General features: G+C 38.2%; 1 non-coding gene across 1 annotated transcript; it reads left to right on the plus strand.

Annotated features, from left to right (window-relative positions):
• Positions 1-230: 230 nt before the first annotated feature.
• On the plus strand, positions 231-334 carry LOC147495533 (small nucleolar RNA R71). The gene has a single exon (XR_015200634.1). It is a non-coding gene; the product is annotated as a small nucleolar RNA R71 (small nucleolar RNA).
• The last annotated feature ends 8,052 nt before the right edge of the window (positions 335-8,386 follow it).

The raw sequence follows: 8,386 nt of genomic DNA on the forward strand, positions 1-8,386 counted from the left end.
CATTGATAAGAGCTTTAAGCTCGGGATCAGGTTTAACCTCAGAAGAAGGAGTGGAGGGGGATGAATCGTTACCTCCCCAATTGTTGTTATTCTTAGATTGATCTTCTAAAAATTTATAAGCCTCCAAGGCTCCTTTGCTAAGAAAACTACCCCCAGTCATGATATCTAGAACCTCCTTATGATGATGTAAAAACCCCTTGAAAAAGGCACGAACAAGCATGTCCTTCGCAAGATTATGATGTGGGCATTCAATGAGAATATCAGTGAAACGATTCCAGGCCTCGGAAAAGGATTCATGAGGATTCTGGTGGAAGAAATAAATCTTTTGAAGCATTTCATCTGTCTTCAGTGGTGGGTAAAACTGTTTCATGAACAATTGAACAAGTTGAGCCCATGAGTCCACAGAGTTTGGCATTTGGGCAGTTAACCAAGATGTCGCCTTATTGGCTAGGGTGAAAGGAAACACCCTAAGTTTAACTTGATCCAGACTTACGCTAGGATGATGGAATGTAGTGAGAACTTGGTCTATCCTAATAATGATGCCGGTAAGGCTTCTCGGGTCTAAACCATGAAAACCGGTAACAAGTTAAATATATTGTGGGGATTGAAAATCTCCCACTAGGTCCGCAAGAACGATGCACGACTTAGGGCCATCGTTTAGGGCTTTATAAAAATCGAGAGAGGGAGTCTCTTTGTTCTTTAGCCATTGATCACGAGGTGTAGTGTGTGAAATTCTAGATAGGCGTGTTGTATTTATTTCTACGAAAAACATGCCTGATTATACTAGAATTAAAACTCCTCTGACAGAAGAGGCGAGGAGTGGAAGAAGGAGTACCTAAACACCTCCTTGCTACGCGTTTGAATAAAGTCTTGTATATACGCGATCTCAGTGTTTGTATGATGTTAGAAACACTAAATAACTTGAAGAAATGAAAATTTTGACTGACCTGTGAAAATCGAACTGCTCCAGAAGAGGGCGCGGGTCGCGCTCAGGATTTTCCTGTGAAGGGCGCAGGTCGCGCTTGTGCATGAGGCAATTTTCAGTGAGTTGAGTGCGGGGGGCGCTCCGAATTTGCCTGTGAAGGGCGTAGGTCGCGCTCAGGTGGAATTTAGAATTCCAGTGTTTTGGGCGCGGGTCGCACTCAGGTTTGGCCTTGTATGGGCGCGGGTCGCGCTCTCTAAAAAATATGTAATTTTTACAGTAGTTTGCTAAGATGTCTATCAAGTAGCTTGTAAAATTTCAGATCAATCGGAGCTATGAAAGTTCTTCTACTGCCCTTCAAAGTTTGTGAAATAGTTTTCGGACACAATACAAACAAATGAATGGTTAACCAATCAAAACAGAGAAAAAAATCACCAAATATTTACTGGAGACTCCTGACATATCCTACGTGTTTCCATAAAAATTTTAGAGCAATTGGAGTTCTACAAACCCTCCTTATAGGCTGGTGTTCCAGAAATTAAATGTTTGCAAAACTGCAGAAACACACTGAAAACAATCCACTAGTTAGAAGGTCAAAACAAATAAAAAATTAGTTAAATTTTTACTGAAAACTCTTGACTTAGGATAGATACTCCTATAAAAAGTTTAGAATTTTTGGAACTTCCTAAATAACCTGACTCGTCTGTTTTTCAAGAACTTACGGTTTGAAAACTGAAATGCAGCACTGTAAAGATTGTATTTGTTCACAAGGTAAAACAATTAGGAAAATTCTGACAAAATTACAGTAAATCAATAACACCTTCAGGATTACACCTGTAAATTTTTAGAATTTTTCGAATTTTAGAAATACCTTTACTGCAGTGTTTTCCTCTGTGAATCCGCAGCCCCTATGCCTAAAACAATGAACAGTTCCGAAAATTCAAAAAATATGAATGAAAAATTAAAAGGGTGGGTGGGTAGAGAATGGGGGATTTCCCCTTGGATTCAAGCAATTGAATTCTTGTCTTGAACGAGATTAAGATGGCAGCGACGCCATTTGATAATTACAAATTTACGTATAAATTAACTATCTATGCGTAAACACAAATAATCAATCACATAAACAAGTGCTAATGAATATTCCTACTCTCAAATAATGAAGTAATATAGGTAAGAGTATGGATTCGTTCCACTCTTAACTCTCAAGACTTAAACAAATTCAATTGAACAAACACAAAGAACAATAGTGAGAGTAATGATTTGAATAAGAAATTAACTTTATAAATCTAATAGAACAATAAGAACAAGACATGATTGAATGAATAACAACTACTTATTAATCTAATGAACAATAAGAACAATGATTCAAAATGAATTTAAATTGAATTTAAAACAACTAAATATAACTAAGAATTGAATCAATAATCTAAATTGAAATGAAGAACTAATACTTTATTCTAAAAACTAAATATGATTCTAACTAACTCATTAAATGTAAAAACTAAACTAGATCTAGATCTAAAACTATTCTCTAATGGCTACCTTCTAACCTAACTAAGTATGACTTAAGAGTTAAGTCTTTTCCTTTTGTAAAGGAGGAGACCAGATCCATATTTTCGTGCATGGGCTGAGGAGTCATATTTTGGGCCGGAAAATCGAGCCCAAAGCCCAATTTCTTTAGTCCACAAAGCCCGTTTCAGCTGGCTTTGACTTCAGCAGACTTTTCATCTACTTCGACTCCTCTGATTGGGTCAATGCTTGAACCATTGGAAAGTTCTTTCCGAGCCAGTCGTTTTGACATAAGATAGGCCCAATTCCGAGGTCTGAGTCCAAAGATATGGTCTTTGGAAGTTCTGCTGACTTGTGCACTATTTCTGCCCGCGTTGACTTTTAAGCTTTTGACCGGGATTTGTCTCCTTGAATCTTGGCCTTTAATCACAGAACTTCTTAGCAACCAACCCTTGCTATTTTATCTCACTAAAGAGGCACATTTCTACACATAATTGACTTCAATGCATGAAATACATAAAAACACGTAATCAGCATTAACTCTTATTTATTACTCGCATAATTGGTCTAAAAGTATGATTGTTAAGGGGTTAAAACTACAGTTTTGGGCTCTTATCACGCATCAAACAATGAAGCTGAATATGAAGCGGTTCTTTATGCAATGCAAATAACACTTGACCTGGGGGCGACAGAGATCGAGTTATTCACTGACTCAAAGCTTGTTGCAAATCAATTTATGGATCTTTTGTTGCTCGAAATGATAGGATGTTTGCATATGTCCAAAAATGCATGAGCTATCCATTCATTTCAAATCCATTTGCAGTTCACTGGGCTCAAGAATGATAATCGCGTCCACCGATGCCTTTAGCCTATCTCTCCAAGTAGCTTGATGTTAACAATGAAAGAAAAATCTATATTAATTTCCAATCTTTTCCAAGCATAATCAAGTTATAGAAGAACATGTTCAAAACTTATATATTGCTCATCTATGCTATTCTGCATCGACATCTCGAATTTTGAATTCGAGCAAGTCAATGCCAGAACAACAAGGAAAATAAAGAGAGAAGAGCTAGCTCAATCGGTTGGCACAAGTTCAGAATCTCCTCGAGGAAGCGGTTTCAAGAAGATTTAGCCGACCATCAAGGTTTGTCGATCATCGTGTTGAGAGTGATTCTCCACTCACATGATGCCAACCAAAGCAATGTTGATATGGAAGATGAGTCCCACGAGGCAGATAATTCTCCAGATGTACCACATTTAGATCTCCAATCTAACGACGGTGATTCTTCACCAGATGATTGGAGACCTACTTATTTAGAATTTCTGCAACATGGAACTCTACCTGAGGATTCATCACTTTCCTACAAAGTTAAGAGAGATGCCTGGAAATTTGTCATAATTCCAAATTCTAAAGGAAATCTCCTACTTTATAGGAAAGCAAATAATTTCAGTCCTCTTCTCAGATGTCTTTCCAAAGATCAAGGTCATCTAGTTCTCGAAGAGATACACTACGGACTTTGTGGAAACCATTCTGGGGGACTTAGTCTTACACATAAAGCCATGACTCAAGGATATTGGTGGCCTAGCATGCAAACACACTCAGCAGAATTTGCCCAAAAATGCATACCATGTCAAAAACATGCAAAATGGGCAAACTTCCAAAGAATGGAACTCCGATCCGCCCAATTCTAAGCCCTTGGCTTTTTGCGAAATGGGGTTTGGATATTGTGGGGCCTCTACCAAAGGCTCCTGGAAGTGTACGATTTTTATTGGTTGCGACTGATTACTTCACTAAATGGGTAGAAGCTCGACCGCTTGTTAACATCTCAGCAACAGATGTACGACGTTTCTTATGGAAAGACATTGTTTGTCGCTTTGGAATTCCATCTAACATTGTATCTGACAACGGTAAACATTTTGATGCAGAAGAAATTCACAAATTTTGCGCCTCACTAAAAATTCAGCATAATTTTTCTGCACCATATTATCCACAGCAAAATGGACAAGGTATAAACCAATAAGACGATTCTCTCGACTTTGAAGAAGAAGCTTCATGAAGCAAATTGGGTTAAAGAGTTGCCAGCAGTGCTTTGGACTTATCGCACCACTCCAAAGCATTCTACCAATCTTTCCCCTTTCAACCTAGCTTATGGCATGGATGTTGTCCTCCCGACAGAATTAACTGCACCAACTACAAGGACGTAAGCAAAGATAAACCGGAAACACCGGATTTGCTCTAACTTTGGTGACAGACTCAATTGATAAAACTCGAGAGGAAGCTTTACAATGTCTAATCAAATATCAGACAGACATGAAACGCAAATATGATAGAAAGCTTTGCCTCAAGAGTTTTGAACCAGAAGATTGGGTACTTAGCCGCAAACAAAAGCTCATTGAACTGGGAAGTCGGCCGAGAATTGGGAAGGACCGTTCATTATTGATAGACCAGTATCTAAAGGGTTTTATTTCCTTCGTCGAATCACGGAGAAAAATTTGCCAAGCCATGGAATGCTTTTCATTTGAAAAAGTTTTATCGTTGAATGTTTGTTTTTCATTCATTGTAATCATTTCATAATTCAATAAAATTCGATCCATCTTTCATTTTAACTAGGGATCAACTATCCCAAATTTTATTATCATTACACTATGGAGGCGATGACACTCCAAATTTCATTACGTTATCATTACACTATGGGGGCGGCGACACCCCAAATTTCATTATGTTATCATTAAACTATGGGGGCGGCGACACCCCAAATTTCATTAAGTTATCATTACACTTTGGAGGCGGCGACACCCCAAATTTCATTATGTTACCATTACATTATGGGGCGACGACCCCAAATTTTCATTACGTTATCATTACACTATTCATGGCGACACCCCAAATTTCATTATGTTATCATTACACTTTGGGGGCGGCGACACCCCAAATTTCATTATGTTATCATTACACTTTGGGGCTGCACCCCAAAATTCATTACGCTATCATTACACTATGGGGCGCGACACCCCAAATTTCATTATGTTATCATTAAACTATGGGGGCGGCGACACCCCAAATTTCATTATGTTATCATTACACTTTGGGGGCGGCGACACCCCAAATTTCATTACGTTATCATTATAATATGGGGGCGGCGACACCCCAATTACGTTATCCTTAATACTTATATCAATTTTGCCGACCTACCTCAAGGCTAGATTACCAAACTCTTATATATTTTGACCGACCCCTTATATTTCAATCTATTATGATTACCAATCTAATAAAAAATAGATAAAATCCAAATATCATGAATACAATGTAAAAAATAAACATAATCGAGAAAGAAAAAACTGTAACCTGACCTCACATCATCCTAACAATAAAAAACAAAAACTTCACTCAAGAAGTTGTGGCATAATGCTATCTTCTACTGGAACTGGAACACTTTTTAGATCCGACGGTGATACATCTTCCAACTTCCTATAACACATAGTATAATAATCTGACAGCTGTTGTAATTTTTTCCGTTTCTGAAAAAAAAAATAAAAAAAAAAATAAAAAAATAAAAATCTAACCTTTTTACAAACCTCGATTCAATTGATCAAACCCTCAAGCCACGTTGTAACGCCCGTATTTTTAAATACGTATTTTTCTATTTTAATTAATTAATTAAATTATTTATTTTCAAAATTCGTCGGATTGGACTCGGGATACGTGGGCCTGGTTTTTGGGCCCGAGTCGGTGTTGGGCTTGGGTTTCGGACCCAAGTATATAAACACTTTTTTCTAGAAAATAGGGTTCAGAGAATAATAGAATAATGAAAATGGAGGCAGAGCTTAAAGCTGGATTTCTGGAGGGTGGAGCGCGACGGCTCGGACTCGGAGAAATTCGTAGGAGCTATTCATACCAGTGAGTAGATTTTATCTCTCACTACTACTAAAACTATGATTTTCGTCGGTTTAGTATTTACGTATTTTTTTACTGTTGAGTGTTTCCGACCAGTGTTTATATAATTTTTAGTTATTTCGATATGTTTAGAGTTTGTACTTGGAACTGTTGAACCTCGACAGACGTCGATGGTGGCGTCGCGAGTCCACAGCAAGAAATCGCTCAGCCTCTCTCTATTTGAATATTTAGTATTCTGTTATACTTTTAACTGTTGTTGAACTGTTGTTGAAGCTTTGAATAGGCGCAAGCTTTGAATAGGCGCTAATGGCGTCGCCTAGCATGAGGATTGTGTGAACTCTTAGTTGTTTGTTTTGGTTTGAAAATGACGGGGTTTGATTGATTGTTTGGGGTTGGAGTACGGTGGTTGGGCTGTTGGGAGCCTTGAACAGGCGTCAATGGCGCCGAACGTCCATTACTGTGAAACTGAGGACTTTGATTTTTGTGTATTTATTTTCTATATTTGAACTGTTTTGTGGTATTGTGGGTTGGTGTATGATGTTTGGTGGTAGTGGGGATGGTTGGGGCTGTCGATTAGAGCTAGGTGGAAGCCATTAATGGCGGTCGAAATATTCTCAGATCTAGTTTGGTGAGGGTTGGATGGAACAATTTGGGGTTGTCGCTTTTATTAATGTTAGAGGGTTTTTGTTTGGGAGTCTAACCGATTTAATGGAATGGGAGATGGTGGTGGCCGGAGATTGGTGGCTGGAGGAGGAGAACTAGGGAAGAAGAAGAACTGTGGACCGAACTGGGCTTGGGCCTTGGGCCTTAGGTGTTTAGGTTGGGCCCGGGTGTGGGTTAAGTTCCTTGGGCCGACCTTGTTTTGTTTGCCTGGGTCAAAGCCTTAGATGTTTGGTTTGGGGCCCAAATTCTATTAGTGGCTTGGCGAAATTTCATGGTGGTTGGTCAAATTTCAGTTTTAGTTTATGGGTCGAAATCTAATTTAAGTGGTTGGGGCCCTTTTCTTTTTGTTTTGAAATTTTTGGATGAACCAATTTAACCTGTTTTGGGCGGTTTTTAATATTTAAATGGACTACCCATGGACTTAAAATAGATCTAATTGGGTCGTAAAAATAAATAAGTGGACTTTTTAGGTAATAGGGTAATAAGGTTTGGCCTTTGGCAGGTTAACCAGACTCGGGACAAGGGTCATGAGCCTGAACTATGCACCTTTGTCCTTAGCCATGAACCATGGCTATGACCTGTGACTTGTTTAACACCTAAAAACATGCATTGATTTGACCCAGACCTGGCACATTGACTTTGACCAGACACGCTGACTTTGACCATGATTTGACTTTTGACTAGACGGTTTGACTTTGACCATCGACCGTTGACTTTGACGGTTGACTTTGACCTTTGACCATGGACGGTTGACTTTCACCTTTGACTTTCACCAGGACAGTTTGACTTTGACCATGACATGTTGAGTTTGACCTTGACCATGAGGTGTTGACCTTTGACCGTTGACCGTTGACTTTGACCGTTGACTGTGAATGTTGACTTTTCCAGCTTTTCATATGTTTGTTTATATGGATATATATAGTAATAAAATAATCATCGGATATCAGATAATTTGGTTGGTAAATTATCTAATTTAGATTTGACGTGAGTAGTGTGTAAAAGCATATTGGGCTTTGATTGTGGATCATGGATTTTGTTTAATCAGACTTCACGCTTTTATGTGTATATTATATGGACACATATAGTAATAAAATCTTTGTGGAAGCTAAGTATATATTTGGTGGTCATTATCTAAGAAAGATTTGACCTTGATGTTGTGTATTTTTGACACGTTGATGATATTGAGATGTTAGGAGACATTATATTCCTAATACGGTATAATAAAAATGTATGTGATCACGTTGAAGCATTATGACATGATATCATATGTTGGGATATTTATATTAATGCAATATCTTGGAGGAATGTATATACACTCCATTATTTTATATGTGAGATGCTAATATAGCATTGGTGAATATTTGCCTTTACACGGAGTGTGGTGTAGTGCAATAAGA

Source organism: Coptis chinensis, chromosome 6 (genome assembly GCF_015680905.1).
Source record: "Coptis chinensis isolate HL-2020 chromosome 6, ASM1568090v1, whole genome shotgun sequence".
Taxonomy (NCBI): Eukaryota; Viridiplantae; Streptophyta; class Magnoliopsida; order Ranunculales; family Ranunculaceae; genus Coptis; species Coptis chinensis.